Genomic DNA, 16,770 nt, shown 5'->3' with positions numbered 1-16,770 from the left:
TGCTGGCATATTTTTTATTGCTTTAACTTTGTCAGGATCGACTTCAATACCATGTTGGCTCACGATAAAACCTAGCAGCTTGCGAGATCTTACCCCGAAGGTGCATTTATTTGGATTTAGTCTCAGCCTGAACTTCCTCAATCGTGCAAACAACTTTTCAAGATGAACCAAATGCTCTTCCTCAGTTTGGGATTTTGCAATCATATCATCAACATATACTTCAATCTCTCTATGAATCATATCATGGAAGATAGTGACCATCGCACATTGATATGTCACACCAGCGTTCTTCAATCCAAAAGGCATTACCTTGTAGCAAAAATTTCCCCAAGGGGTAATGAACGTGGTTTTCTCCATGTCTTCGGGTGCCGTTTTTATTTCATTATACCTGGAAAACCCATTTGTGAAGGAGAATACCGAGAATTGGGTTGTATTGTCTACCAACACATCGATGTGAGGTAGGGGAAATCATCTTTAGGGCTTTCCCTATTCAGGTCTCGATAATCAACACACATACGCACCTTACCATATTTCTTAGGTACAAGTATGATGTTTGCTACCCACAGAGGGTAATTTGCCACTGCAATAAAACCGACATCCAATTGCTCATGGACTTCTTCTTTAATCTTGATTTCCATATCAGGACGAGTTCTCCTCAACTTCTGCTTTACGGGAGGGCATTCTTCTCTTAGGGGTAGTCAGTGCACCATGATGTTTATATCCAACCCAAGCATATCCTGATAAGACCAGGCGAATAGATCCATATATTCATGCAAGAGTTTGATCAACTTTCTTTTCACTTCGCCGTTTAGGGATGCGCCTATCTTTACTTCTTTCTTTTCCTCATTCGACCCGAGATTTATAATCTTCATTGTTTCTTGATGTGGTTGAATGACTTTTGACCCATCCTATAACAACCTGGATAACTCTTCGAGGAGTTCACAATCTTCCTCGCCATCTTTGTCGGCTTGGTAAATTGGATTATTAATGTCATATTGGACTATAACAATTTGATTATCAATTGAACCCGACGCGGATTTGCATGATTCATGCTTGATTTTAGGACGGTGGGATGGAAAAGATGATAAATGAAAACATTGCCATTTTTTATTATAAAATAAAACAAATGAACGACAGGGGGGCACAAATTGAATGCGGAGATGTTTATTTTATTTATTGATAAACTTTGTTTCAAAAAGAAAATTTGGGGGCCCTACAAGTTTTCCCTATGCCTTGGGTAGAGCATTGAGTTTTCAAAGCAAAATGAGGAAAATTACTCTTCAATGAAGGTGACTTTAGGTATATCCACGACAATCCAGTTATTGAGTATTTGTCCTTCAGCCCTTTGGTACACGAAGCATACTTCATCAGGCAAACTGTTTTCGCCTTCCACCATACAGATTGAATTGTATTTGAGATGCCCTGCACTAGTGAAGGTATTAGGTATCATGGGAATCGGTCTTTTGCTCACACTTGTATCTATCTTCTTCTGAGTTGACTGGTGGGAACGGAATCCTAGCCCAGATTTGTCTTTGTTCACTAGTAGCTCAAGTACTCTGCCCTAGCCCGTGGGATGTCTGAAGTGTATTATAGTCTTTGCATCTTTTCATGAAGCCATAGAAAGTTATGTGCCTTAAGCTACCTTCAATGGTGGAGTCATTTCCATTTTCACCACTTTGAAGGCTTGGAAGGGAGTCTCATGAATCTCTCCTCCAACCTCGACATACTTGAATGATGCAAAATGGCTCACTATAATGTCTTCTTCTCCTTCCACCACTACCAGTTTACTGCCAATCATGAACTTCAGTCTCTGGTGGAGGGTTAAGGTTACTGCGCCAACCGAGTGTATCCATGGATGTCCAAGGAGACAACTGTAAGCGGGGTACATGTCCATCACGTAGAACGTGATGAAGAAGGCGTGAGGCCTTATCTTCATAGAAAGGTCAACCTCTCCTATTACTGTCCGCCTCAATCCATCGAACGCTCTCACTATGAGCGAACTCGGTTTCATCACCAACCCTTTGATAGTCAACTTGGCCAACAAGTTCTTAGGCAGAACATTCAACAAGGAGCCGGTATCCACCAATATTAGGGATAAGATTGTATCCATACATTCAATCGAAATGTGGAGCGCTTTGTTATGGTTTCTACCTTCGGGCGGTAATTCATCATCGTTGAAACCCAAACAACTATTCGCATATATATTGGCCACCACAGCTTCAAACTGATTCACGGATATTTCTTGAGGAACATGTGAGGCCCTTAGGAACTTCATTAGAGCTTCCTTGTGCGCTTATGAAATCATCAACAATGCAAGCATATATATCTTTGAAGGCGTTTGGTTGAGTTGATCAACCACTTTGTAATCACTTTTCTTGATGAGGCGGAGAAATTCTTCGACTTCATCATTAGGGGTTACTTTCTGAGCTAAGTCTTGTCCATGACTATCATTTACCACCTGCTTACCTGGGTTCTTGCTCGAAGATCCCTGGTTATTATTGTATGAGGGAGGTGCTTGTACGAATACTCTACCACTTCGGGTTATTGCCTCCGACTCCGGTAATGTTCACACTAGCTTCCTTAGACTCCACGTGTTCATCTTTTACTTCCTGCCCATAGATATAGACTTTTGAGTTGTAATTCCATGGCACTTCCTTCATGCTATCAAAAGGAAAGGGAGAGGGAACCGTAATCACAAGTGGTGTGATTGGGGGCACTGTAGCAGGTACCAGGATTGGATCATAAGGAATCTCGATAGGCACTTGTATCAGATCATACGAAATCTCGAGAGTATCTACTTCATTCGTAGTAGACAATTGTTATACTATCATTACCTTCTGATCTATCAGCTCTTGAATACTAGCTTTCGACTTCCCACAATCTTGGGGATTCGTTAAGCAATCTTCACAATTCACATCACACCTAGGATGTACCTCATTCATCAATAACTGCTCCTTGACAGTAGCCAATGGAGTTCTTATTTCATCTATAGAGTACATCATCTTCTTCTCTTCTTCTATCACACTCATGGAGGGACTGACATCAGGTGGCATAAGATTATCGTTGGTGTTAGGACCATTTGATGTGAACGAAATGGCTTTAGCATCGATTAGATCATGTACCTATGCCTGAGAGCTTTGAAATTCTCAATTGTGTGGCCAGGTGCTCCCAAGTGGAATTCACAATGAGCATTGGCATCATACCCAGGAGGAATTACAGTTAGAGGCTTCAACTCCTTTAACTATATTAACGACCCTTTGAGAAAGTATGGCAACAAGTGAGCATAAGTGGTCTGGATGGGATCAAATTTCCTATCTGGCCTCCTTTGCTTTTGTTGTCCGGGTTGATAATACTATTATTATAGATGAGCATATGGTTATCGATACTGAGCTGGTTGTTGACCAATATTCTGCTCAGTTGGTATGGCGTAAGGCTGTTGCTGATAAGGACCAGGTGCCACGATAGCCACTTGCTGATAAGGCGCCCCATACGTTCTACCTCTGCCCATAGCCACTGATGTGTTATTGGTTTCTCCATCTTTCTTTTTGGAGAAACCGACATAAGGTTTCTTTACCCTATTAGAAGAGTCCGCAACACTCTGAATCTTTTTGCTCTTCAAATAGTTCTCGATTCTTTCTCCAGTAATCACTAGATCCAAGAATCCAACAGAAGTACTTCCTATCAGTTTCTCCAGGTAGGGTCCTTGAAGGGTTCCCATGAACATGACAATCAATTCCTTCTCAGGTAGTGGAGGTTGAACCCTAGCTGCCAGCTCTCTCCAATGCTGGGCATATTCCTTAAACGACTCTTCGGACTTCTATGTCAAGCTTTGGAGTTGGGTCTGATTTGGAGCCATATTCGTATTATACTGGTAGTGTTTAAGAAATGCTTCAACTAGGTCCTTCCATGTTTGAATGGACATACTCTCCAACTGCATGTACTACTCCAATGAAGCCTCACTTAGGTTGTCTTAGAAGAAGTGCATGAGTAGCTTCTCATCATTAGAGTACGCATCCATCTTCCTATAGTATGCTCGGATGTGCGTTTTGGGACAGCTGACCCCCTTATAATTTTCAAAGCTAGGAACTTTGAACTTAGCAGGTATTTGAACGCCTGGCACCAGGCACATTTCAGCAGCATCTAGCCCAAAAGCATTGGACCCTTCCATAGCCTTCATCTTTTCTTCTATGGCACGGAATTTCCTCTCTATCTCAACACTAGTCGATCCAAAAGCATGATAGACGAATTCCTCTCTGGGATTAAAGAAAGCATCATTCTGATCATCCACTTCAAAGACATGAGGATTGACCGGGTTCTTATTCATCAGACCTCCTCCCACATTTGGAGGAACGCCCCTCTATGGGCCCACGGGGATCTGCATAGATGATCGCTATATTCGCAAGTGCACGAATCGCATCAGAGTAATATAAAAGAATATCGATCCCACAGAGACCAAATCATCAATCTATCAATTACTATTGTTACTATGTTTATCTAAGGCGGTACAAATGAGATATTGATGTCGCAAAATAATAGTAAATAAAGAAAATGATAAATACAGTGCAGATAAAGATAGGTTTGAATGTACTTCACGTCAGTTAAACGATGCTTCGATTGTCTAAATAGAACTACTTATGGGGCAATATTTTCTACTCTTGAAAAGAATCCATTTAACGGGAACTGTCGCTTTCGAGTATTCAGAACCGAGTTTAGCCTTAAATTAAGGCCTTTTATTGTCACTTATAAAAGGTGCGCAAAACGTTAAAGTAGTAAACCTATTTTTAAGGAATAAGACTCGTAAGCTTAGTTGAAAAGTGATTTTGATTCAGAAATTTTACCTAAGGAGTTTCCTGATTTTAAATCTATCAACGCGTCCGAAAACAGTTTCAAAAATCATTTTCCTTAAAGTGATAAAAATTCCTAGTTAACTAAGCCAGGGTGCTTTCGCACTCCTTGTGTAGTTAAAATTAACCAAGTTTGTTTCAGAAAACTCGAATTAAAAATCAAAACAGCCCCTAAAGCATTTCTACAGATGCAATATGTGAAACATCTCTTTAACCGCGATCCTTACATTCTAACCTTTGAAAGATTCAGCCAGACATGGTAATACAAACAAACACAGCGATATTGATCATGATGAAAAGTTGTTTAGAATGTAAGGCGTAAAGAACAAGTAAAGCGTGTAAAACAATTAAAACGAGCAATAAAGATAATGGCGGGAAAATTAAATAAAGTAAAGACAATGGCAGGAAATTAAATAAAGTAAAGCATGACAAGGAATTAAATAAAGTAAGGCATGGCAAGAAATTAAATAAAGTAAAGCATAGCAAGTAAAATAAAAAATGCGATTAAATTAGAACCTGCTCCAAACGGAGGCTTTAAATCTGGTATAAGGAAGCAAATAAACCTTTGACTTTGAAAATAAAGACAACAAAATCAAAGTGCTCCAACTCAACCTCACTAAGGTGCGATAACCCCTCGACGTGACGGATTACCGCCTTTACAGATGATAATATAGTCTTAGTGTTGTAAAATAAGTTGGATGATTTGGAAATGAACTAGAACGACCTATTTGTAGAGGAACTCAGCAACATGCAAAGACCAGGATGCCTTTCAACTTCTCTTTAGTGGGAACGTGAAATGCAAAGGTGGCGCCCGCCACCCCTCTATGGCGCCCGCCATGTGAGTAAATGGGGAAGTTCATGGGATCGTGGCAGTTTCCTCCTGGTTGAGGGCTGATGTGTCATGGCTTCTCCTATAGCGGCCGCCATGTAGAACGCCATGAGTACAATTTTTGCCGAAAACCCTAATTTCATGGTCTTTTTGCTTCGTTTCTTCTAAAAAGGTCCTGAAAGAGCTAAATACCTGAAAACAACACAAAAGAAAGCATAACACAAGCAAAATGATAATAAAGACCTAAAAAACATGTGAAATCCGAGTCAAAAACGCGGTGTGATTCAGTGTGATCAAATTCTCCCACACTTAAACCTTTACTTGTCCTCAAGCAAAACACTTTATAGCTCATGCAAGAAAAACAGTATCAACCAAAGTTAATTCAAGGCAAAAAGGCTTATAAGTTCATTCAAGGAATGTATCGATAGGTACTAACGAATCGAACCAAGGATATTGTAGTGACACTTCTCGCAAATGCGGTCGTAGGCTTTGTTCTTATACAAATCAATACACATCACCCCACCACACCTAGGCCTTCTTTTCATCTTATTCAAGTCCTTTTCATTATGGTGCAATCACATTAAGCCCGTTATCCGTACATACTCATAGTAAGGTGACCGGTTAGTGATTATCATTTTAAGCATGGGGCTCTGGTACATAAGTTGGTGTAACCCCTTTATTTAATACAATTGTAGTTGTGGGGGATTGGATCATAATCCACCCTACCAAGTCTAGCACCAGATACCTCTGAACCAACCAACAATAGGCATATTATTGTATATATATTTTTATTATTATTTTTTTTCTTCTGCATGTTTCACAGACCTCTTTATTTTGTTGGGTTAAATGACTGTGTGAGAGTCACTTAGCCCAAAATTTCATACAACTAGAGGACAAAGCAAATTTTTTTATGATCATTCACTTATTTTCATCGGTCCCCTACGTAGAGCATGCTTAAGCCGGAGTTGACTGCAAGGATAAACTACTTAAGGACTTATTTGGAACAAAAGTTAGGGCCACAACATATGGGTATCAGGATCGACTCTTATAATCATGAAGCCTACGATGTCAAGATGATATCGATTTTTAGAAAAAGTTTTCCCAAGTCTTTTGCATCCTGTCATAAACCTGTCTTATAGCCTGAATATTCAAAAGACATTGTTTTCTTTGTTCACAAATTTTTTGGTAAGGCTAAAGAAATGGGAGAAGTGCGGATACACCACACAGATGACTCGTCAAACACATGTTATTTTATTGAAATAAAAACAAACAACTAAAACACACAAAACATACTGAAAATAAAACATACTGAAAATAAAGGAAAACGATAAAAATCTCCTCCCACACTTAAACCGGACCATGTCCTCAATGTTTCGATATGTGATAGGGTAGGAGTAACCTGAAAGAGAGAACTATGGCTGATCACCGGTACCGCCACCGCCCTAGTCAGGATGCTTGGGTCGATGACTCCTGCTACGAGTACTAAGACCTTCCTGCAGCTACCTAGAGCAACCTAAGAGAGACCCCTGGTTGGCCTCGATAAATGCGAAGTGACGCTTAGTAGCCTGTCACTGGCGATGCTGCTCATTAGTGATTGAAAGCAAGGACTCAATGATAGTCCGATGTGCTTGCTCACTGTGCTACTGGGACGCTACCATAAAGCTCATATTATCAGTCAATTGTTGGTTTATGGTATTCAGAAGGGTGTCATGCCTTTCTTCCCGAGCCAGGTGCTTGCGCCACATCTCCTCAGTGATGTAAATGCCCGGAAGCGGTACCTGTAAAATGATCAGAAGAAGAAGGTGTAGTGTGTGTAGGTGATGTAGTGTGTGTAGGAATATCATGAGCAGGGGACTGGTCGCGCCGGTCATACTCATCATCGGTTCCTTGCCCATCGTCCATAGGGACATTAGGTGGCAAAGGACCGGTAAAAGGTGGAGCATCGAGATCATATGTCCAGTTCCTTGCATGTCGCACATTTGTATGCTGAGAGCAAGGTAAAACAACACTTGGTATAGCTACACCATAGATCATGAGGTTATAACCGCCCGCTCGCCGCAGCTTGCATAATTTCATATCCTTCAAAATTTTCAAGTTAATGGTGTGGTGAGGGAGCGGTTCTAACGTAGTTAACTCAGCGTTGAGATTAAGCGCTCTAGCAATAGAAGTAATTAATCCACCAAAATAAATGGTTCCTCCTTTTTTCAAAATGGCGGAAATATGTACAAGCATAAAAGGAACAGGATTGCTCCTTTGATTAGTAAGACAACCCTGTAAAAATAGCAACTCGCGAGCATTTACTTTATTAGAATTTTCCCGACCAAAAATAGTACATGCCAAAAGATATCGAAAAATACGGATGGTCGGGTTATGAATAGTGGATTCTAAGATTCCTTCAAAAGAAGTGATAACCACATTTGATAATCTATTCCAAAAGTTAAAGGCTTCGAGTGCCCATTCAGCATATAAGGGTGTCTCACAAATGGCACCCTCTCCGTAAGGCATTCCTAACAAACCTGCTAAGGCATCGGTAGTGTACTCGTATTCAGCATTAAACATTTGAAAACATACGGTACCAACCGTGCTAGCAGTGCCAGGATGAACAGTGTAAATTAGGGAACTCAAAAATTCCCTAGCCAGCCTATCGTAGGTGGGTTCCTTATTAGCAAAAATATCATGTAATCCTAATTTATCCATCATATTAAAAATACTATGGTACGTCCCTAAAGTATACAAGCAGTCCTCGTCTACATACCTGGTGGCGAGAATTTCCCGTGATTGCAATTTTTGCAAAATTTTGCTCTGACGCTCTCCGGGTTTCCCTCCGCGAAGGATGATGTTGTCGAATTCCATTCCGGCCATTGATAGTGAGTGAAGAGAAAAATGGGTTTTTATGGTGAGGAAGTGAAAATGGAATTTTAGTGGGTTTTTGGTGGAGGAAATTTATGGGTGAAGTTTAGGAATGATAATGGTTTTGAGTTAGAATGATAAAGTTGGGATTTTTCGTGGACTTCAATAGAATTGGGATGAGGACAAAAATGGGTTTTGAGAGGTTGAAGAAGGTAAATATGGTGAAATTAGGGATTCTGTCCCGTAAAATGTTCAGACCTCGTGGCGCCCGCCATGAGGCTTATGGCGCCCGCCATGTCTTCGGAATTGGTGTTTAGGCCGAGTTGGTTCTTTGCTTCTTGGGGCTACAATTTTTTCCTTATTTTGTAAAAAGGGGGGTGCGCATAGGCTTCCATGGTATGCTGTTTTTTTTATTAATCTTGATAAATGACAAAATAAAATAAAATAGTAAAGTAAAATAAAATAAAATAAAATGGAAATAGAAACATAATAATAATAATGCGCATATATATATATATATATATATATATATATATATATATATATATATATATATATATATATATATATATATATATATATATATATATATGAACAGTTAGTAATAAGTCACGGGTCGAGAGATGCTAGGAAAGGAAATGCAAGCATAAAATCAATAAGTAAAGCAAGCATAAATAATAAGTATAATAATGGGAAATAAGTAAAGCAAACTACATCTCTCGGTCGGTGATATCATCAATGTCCAGGGAATAATGGAGTCTCCTCAACTTCGGATCCTCAGAGCGCTACAATCTGGTGTCTAAGGTCAGCGATCTCATTGTTCTGTATATCGGCTTCAGTGGCATGTGTGGCATCTGACACTTCGACCTGCAAAGCAACGTCAGTGAGTTCCTGGCGGAGCTGGGCTATCTCCATACGAAGCTTAACAAGCTCAGAATGCATGCTTGGACTCTGAAGATTTGGATTATTAGTGAGGACTTTCATTCTGGTAGGTGATGGATGATGCTATGCTTTTGGTGGGATTCTCTACTCATCTACTGTCTCGCCTTGGACTTCTATGGCATAGGCCCAGTTGGCCTGATCATAAACACAAGTTACCTAAGGGTCTGGTAAAGTAAAGTAGTGGATAGTCTCACCCTCGATCAAGAGCATGTATTGATCCGGGTGGAAAGAAGATCTCCTCATGAGGCCACGGTCCAGACAGAAGTCAATATCCATCAAAGTATAGCTGCACTAAGATGTTAGGTGAAATAGTCTTCTATCAAGTCCTAGGCAGGAGGCTATATGGGTTACCGTGCCTCCAACATGTATAGGACTCACAGCAGAGCGAGCATTAAGATAGAGACTCTCGATCAGAAAAGCTCTGCAAGCTACCGGGCGTGACTGAGTGGTACAGTACATGAAGAAAATCTCTTCAGCACTTACGTGTGTATCAGTGTCACTCTTCCCCAGGAAGGTGTGGGCAATAATCATCTGAAAATATCTGAAAGCAGGATTATGGATCTTGTTAGAGATTTGGATGGAAGGGTCAGGGCTACCTTCACATGTAATGTCACTCCATAACTTCTCAACGTCTCTACTCCGAAAATAGCTCATGGGGAGCTCAGATGAGGCATCATAAGTAGTCTGAAATCCAAGTAAGTCACCGAAATGCTTGTGGTTGAAGGTGTATTATGTCCCAAACAACCTGAAATTAATGTAGCCACCATCACTAGCGTGACCAACATAGGGCTCGTAGTTCAGCGAGCTTAAGAACTCCAAAGTGAGGTTCTTGTAAGTCACATGCATCGCTTCAGTATACTCATCCCATTGCAACCGGTTGCACAAATGCCTGACACTAGGATCAATGCCTAATGTCTCCATGCAGCTTGAATCAGGATATCTGGTGGGTAGCATTGGACGCTGAGAAAGCGTGGCGTAGCGTTGCTCCTGTACTGCGTTACGAAAGATCACTGGCATAGTGTCGAAATTCTCCATCCTGAAAAGTTAGGTTAAAAATAGAGAACACCTGAAATTGCAAACATTGCAACTGTTAGTATAAACATAAAAATATATATATAAAACATATGAAAATATAAATTGAAATAGTAAAAGTAAAGGAAAGGAAAAATAAATCATGGGTTGCCTCCCATGCAACGCTTGTTTAACGTCGTTAGCTTGACGACTTTATCTTTATATATCGGAGGTAGGAACCGGAGGGTCGATCAAAGTATGGCCAGGGCATTCTGTGGGGATGTCACCTCCTTGATATTGCTTCAGCCTTTGTCCATTTACCATAAACGGATTACGAGAATTGTTCCGGATTTCAACTGCTCCAGATTTGAGGATTTTAGAAACCTTAAAGCAGCTTGTCCATCTCGAACGCAGCTTACCTGGAAAAAGTCGTAATCTGGAATTGAAAAGGAGAACATAGTCGCCTATATTAAATCCCTTTTTCACAATCCTTTTGTCATGCCATGCTTTGGTTCTTTCTTTGTATATAATGCCATTCTCGTAAGCGTTCTGGCGGAGTTCCTCCAATTTATGGATATCGAGGATTCATTTCTCGCCAGATGCTAGGTAATCCAAATTTAGGGTCTTGATGGCCCAATATGCTTTGTGCTGAAGTTCAAAAGGTAAGTGGCGTGACTTTCCATAGGGGTTTTATAAGCAGTTCTGTAAGCCCACAATGCTTCTGTTAGCTTTTCAGACCAATCTTTTCTGGATATTGAAACAGTTTTTTCCAAATTTGCTTAATCTCTCTGTTTGATACTTCCATTATTCTGGGGATGATATGGTGTTGCTACTCTGTGTTTTACTCCATACTTTCTTAAGAGTTTATCGAATATCCTTGATATAAAATGTGATCCACCATCACTTAGGACAAGTCGTGGTACTCCAAATCTGGGGAAAATATTATTTTTAAACATCTTGATGACTACTCTTGTGTCGTTAGTGGGTGAGGCTATAACTTCTATCCATTTGGACACATAGTCAACGGCTACCAAAATATACTTGTTTCCCATCGAAGATGGAAAAGGTCCCATGAAATCAATACCCCAAACATCAAATAATTCCACTTCTTGGATGTTTTCAAAGGCATTTCATCGCGTCTTGAGATGTTTCCAGCGCGCTGGCACCGGTCACATTGGACAATATAAGTATGTACATCACGCCATAGTGTTGGCCAATAAAGACCAACTTGAAGGATCTTAGCGTATGTCTTGGATGTGCTTGAATGTCCATCATAGGGTGAAGAGTGACAATGCTCTATGATATTTCTAACTTCTTCTTCCGGGACGCAACGTCGAAAGATGTTATTTGTTCCTCTTTTAAAAAGGAGTGGTTCGTCCCAATAGAAATGTCTTACATCTTTAAAGAACTTCTTCTTTTGTTGATAATTGAGGTCAGGTGGTATGATATCAGCGGCTAGATAATTCACAAAATCAGCGTACCATGGTACTCTGCTAATCTCTGAAATTATTCCAAGGTTGTCTCTATCAGGTTCAAGGGGAACGTTATCTAACTTAGCTATTAATCTGTCATAGGCGAAATCATCATGTATAGGTAAATGGTCTGGCTTCAAATGCTCTAGTCTAGAAAGATGATCAGCAACTACGTTTTCTGTTCCTTTTTGTCTCAGATATCTAAGTCGAACTCTTGTAGCAAAGGATCCATCTGAGTAACCTAGGTTTCGCATCCTTTTTGCTTAGAAGGTAACAGATATCTGCATGGTCTGTATAGACTATAATCTTAAATCTGACAAGATAAGACCTAAATTTATCAATTTCAAAAACTACAACTAGAAGTTCCTTCTCTGTTGTCGTATAATTGAGTTGAGCGGCATCTAGGGTTCTACTAGCGTAATATATCACATGTAATTTCTTATTTTTTCTTTGTCCTAAAATATCTCCTACAGGGAAATCACTAGCATCACACATTATTTCAAAAGGTTGAGTCCAATCTGGAGTTTGTAAAATGGGTGCTGAAATTAGCGCTTGTTTTAAATGATTAAAGGCTTCGATACATTTTTCATCGAAAATGAATTCGACGTCTTTCATCAGAAGGCCAGTCAGGGGTTTTGTTATTTTAGAGAAATCTTTGATAAAGCGTTGGTAAAAACCGGCGTGTCCAAGAAAACTTCGGACTTCTCTAACAGTCTTAGGAGGGTTAAGGTTTTCTATCACTTCTATCTTTGCTTTGTCGACCTCAATGCCTCTTTCAGATATTATATGTCTTAACACTATGCCTTCTTTAACCATAAAGTGGCATTTCTCCCAGTTTAATACAAGGTTAACTTCTACACATCTTTCTAGGATTTTCTCAAGATTTATGAGGCAATTCTCAAAGTCAAACCCACATACCGAGAAATTATCCATGAACACTTCCATAATTCCGTCGAGATAATATGCGAAGATTGATATCATACAACATTGGAAAGTAGCTAGCGCATTGCAGAGTCCAAACGAAATTCGTCTGTAAGCAAATGTTCCGTAAGGACAGGTGAAGGTTGTTTTCTCTTGATCCTCGGGGTGTATGGGTATTTGGAAAAATCCAGAATATCCATCCAGATAACAAAAGTAAGAGTGTCTGGCGAGACGCTCAAGCATTTGATCTATGAATGGAAGGGGAAATGGTCTTTCCTAGTTGCCTTATTGAGTTTTCTATAGTCTATGCACATACACCATCCGCCTTCTATACGTTTAGCCACATGCTCTCCCTTTTCGTTCTGCACTACTGTGATGCCTCCCTTTTTGGGTACCACATGAACAGTACTTACCCATTTACTATTAGAGATCTGATAGATTATACCAGCTTTTAGCAGTTTAAAGACTTCCTTCTTTACCACCTCACTCATTACAGGGTTGATTCTTCTCTGATGTTCTCTGGAAGGTTTTGAATCCTCCTCTAGCAAGATCCAGTGCATACACACGGATGGGCTTATACCTTTTAAATCAGATATGTTGTATCCTAAGGCAGAGGGGTATCTTCGTAAAACATTCAAGAGTTGGTTTGTCTCGTCTTGGTTTAAGGTGGCACTAACTATTACTGGGAGGTTCATTTCTTTATCCAAAAACTCGTATCTTAGGTTCTTAGGCAATTCCTTAAGTTCTTGAGATGGTTTTTAAGGGTTTAGTGAAAGGTCTGGAGTAAAGGCCAAAAATTTGTTAGTGTGAGGTTCTGTTTCCTTTAGCTCGACATCCTTTTCATTCGGGTTTGAAAATGGTTCGATCATAGGTTCTTTTTAATCAAATTCCCTTATGCATTCATCTATGATATCAATCGCGTAACATGCATCTCCTATGATTGGTGCCATCAAGAACTTCGAAAGAATAAACTCTATCTTTTCATCTCCTACTTCGAAAGTTAATTTTCCTCTTTTAACATCTATTATAGCTCCGGCTATTGATAAAAATGGTCTACCTAAAAGGATAGGTATATCGTCGTCTTCCTTGATATCCATGACCACAAAGCCTGTCGGGATATAAAGTTGACCGATCTAATTGGGATGTCTTCTAATATGCCTACAGGATACTTAACAGATCTATCGGCTAATTGGAGGGACATCTTAGTTGGTTGTAATTCTCCTAAGTTTAACCTTTTACTCACAGCTAAGGGCATTAAACTCACACTAGCGCCTAAGTCTAGGAAAGCTTTGTCGATCACATGACTCCCTAGAATGCAAGGTATAGAAAAACTCCCAGGGTCTTTCTCCTTCTTAGCAAGTTTATTCTCTGAAATAAAGTTTCATTCCAAGGGTTTGGGATCGTCAAGCCTACGCTTGTTGGTTAAGATGTCTTTGAAAAATTTGGCGTAAGATGGAATTTGGGTGATGGCTTCGGTGAAAGGAATCTCTACATGAAGCTTCTCTATTACTTTTATAAACTTTTGGTATTGGTTATCGATTTTGGTTTGTTTAAGTCTTTGCGGATATGGGATTGGTGGTTTGTACAGGGGTGGTGGTATGTAAGTCTTATCCTTGGCTTCTCCTTCTTAGTCGGTTTGTTTTTCGGGTTCCACGGGTTCCTCTTCTTGGTTGGTAGGGATATTTTCTTTAGAAGCTTTTGACTCGCTCATTTCTGGGTTATGAGGCCCTTCGTAAGCGGTCCCACTTCGTAATGCGATAGCGTTAGCTTGCCCTCGGGGGTTGAGTTGAGGTTGTCTAGGGAATTATCCTCTAGGTGTAGTTTGCGGGGCTTGGTTTTGTGCTACCTGTGAGATCTGGGTTTCAAGCATCTTATTGTGAGTAATTATCTGATCAACCTTAGTCCCTAATTGCGTTATCAGTTCGTTTACGTGAATGTTGTGGTTTAGGAATTCTTTATTTTGCTGAGTCTGGCATGATATAAAGTTCTCTATGATTTTCTCAAGGTTAGGCTTCTAGGGCACAACTTGCATAGGTTGATTTTGTTTTTGGGCTTGAAAACCTTGTGGTCTTTGAGGTGCATAGTTTTGGATAGGGTTCTGGTTTTTATAGGAAAAATTTGGGTGATTCCTCCATCCAGGGTTGTAAGTGTTTGAAAATGGGTTACCTTGGGCGTAATTCACTTGGTCGGTGTTTAGGTCGTTTAAAAGGTTACATTCCACTTATTCGTGTCCTTTAGATCCCCAAAGTTCACACTCTGTATGGACTACCGTTGTGGTGTTAGAGTTTGTGGAAATATGTTCGACCTTAAGGGCTAAAGCGTCCATTTTCGCTTGCATCATGTCCATAGAACTTATCTCATGTATTCCACCTTGGGTCTCCTTTTTCTCTACTGATGCTCGTTCAGTCCCCCATTGGTAATGGTTTTGGGCCATATCCTCAATTAGGTCACAAGCTTCAGGATAAGGTTTGTTCATCAACGTGCCACCAGCGGCAGCATCGATGCTCATCTTTGTGTTATAATGGAGTCCATTATCGAAGGCATGAACGATCAACCATTGTTCTAGGCCATGGTGTGGGCAGACGCTTAACAACTCCTTGTATCTCTCCCAAGCTTCAAAAAGTGATTCTCCTTGGTTTTGAGTAAATATAGTTATTTGCTTTCGAAGAACAACAGTCTTACTAGGGGGAAAATATCTAGCAAGGAATACTCTCCTAAGGTCTTCCCAGGTGGTTATTGAGTTAGCTGGAAGTGAATCTAACCATGAACGTGCTCTATCTCTGAGGGAGAAAGGAAATAATCTTAAACAAATCGCATTAGGTGAAGCACCGTTGGATTTAAAGGTGTCGGCCAGTTGGATAAAGGCTTTTAAATGTTGATTTGGGTTCTCAGTAGCGAGACCCGCAGATTGGTTATGTTGCACTAATTGTAGTAAAGATGGTTTTAGTTCGAAATTATTGGCAGGAATGAGGGGGTTTACTGTACTAGAACTAGGTTCCTCGTCAGAGGGTTGGGCAAATTCCTTCAGAGGTCTCCGGTCGCGATTCTCGACCATAACTTTCTTAATTCGGATGAGTAAGAGGCGTGTACGAGTGTAACGTTCGGGTTTCGCTAAGGGATCTACTAAATTTCCGGTACTACGGGTTCTTCGCATTTACCGGCTAATAATGCCTTAGTCTAGACGTTGTAACAATAGGGTACGAAATTTGACGAAGTTGGTCCCCGGCAACGGCGCCAAAATCTTGATCGCTATATTCGCAAGTGCACGAATCGCGTCAGAGTAATATGAAAGAATATCGATCCCACAGAGACCAAATCGTCAATCTATCAATTACTATTGTTACTATGTTTATCTAAAGCGGTACAAATGAGATATTGATGTCGCAAAATAACAGTAAATAAAGAAAATGATAAATACAGTGTAGATAAAGATAGGTTTGAATGTAATTCACGTCAGTTAAACGATGCTTCGATTGTCTAAATAGAATTACTTATGGGGCAATATTTTCTACTCTTGAAAAGAATCCATTTAATAGGGACTATCGCTTTCGCGTATTTAGAATAGAGTTTACCCTTAAATTAAGGCCTTTTATTGTCACTTATAAAAGGTGCGCAGAACGCTAAACTAGTAAACCTATTTTTAAGAAATAAGACTCGTAAGCTTAGTTGAAAAGTGATTTTGATTCAGAAAGTTTTACCTAAGGAGTTTCCTGATTTTAAATCTATCAACGTGTTCGAAAACAGTTTCAAAAATTGTTTTTCCTTAAAGTGATAAAAATTCCTAGTTAACTAAGCCAGGGTGCTTTCGCACTCCTTGTGTAGTTAAAATTAACCAAGTTTGTTTCAGAAAACTCGAATTAAAAATCAAAACAACCCCTAAAGCATTTCTACAGATGCAATA

The 16,770-nt window shown here is 39.9% G+C and overlaps 1 non-coding gene across 1 annotated transcript; it reads left to right on the top strand.

Moving 5' to 3' along the window:
- Window positions 1–15,433: 15,433 nt before the first annotated feature.
- LOC127132930 (small nucleolar RNA R71) lies at window positions 15,434–15,540 on the top strand. Its single transcript, XR_007806934.1, has one exon. It is a non-coding gene; the product is annotated as a small nucleolar RNA R71 (small nucleolar RNA).
- The last annotated feature ends 1,230 nt before the right edge of the window (window positions 15,541–16,770 follow it).

The sequence above is a fragment of the Lathyrus oleraceus genome, chromosome 3 (genome assembly GCF_024323335.1).
Source record: "Lathyrus oleraceus cultivar Zhongwan6 chromosome 3, CAAS_Psat_ZW6_1.0, whole genome shotgun sequence".
NCBI classification, from domain to species: domain Eukaryota; kingdom Viridiplantae; phylum Streptophyta; class Magnoliopsida; order Fabales; family Fabaceae; genus Lathyrus; species Lathyrus oleraceus.
Note: the sequence above shows the minus strand (reverse complement) of the source record. Positions and strands in the feature narration are given on the sequence as shown.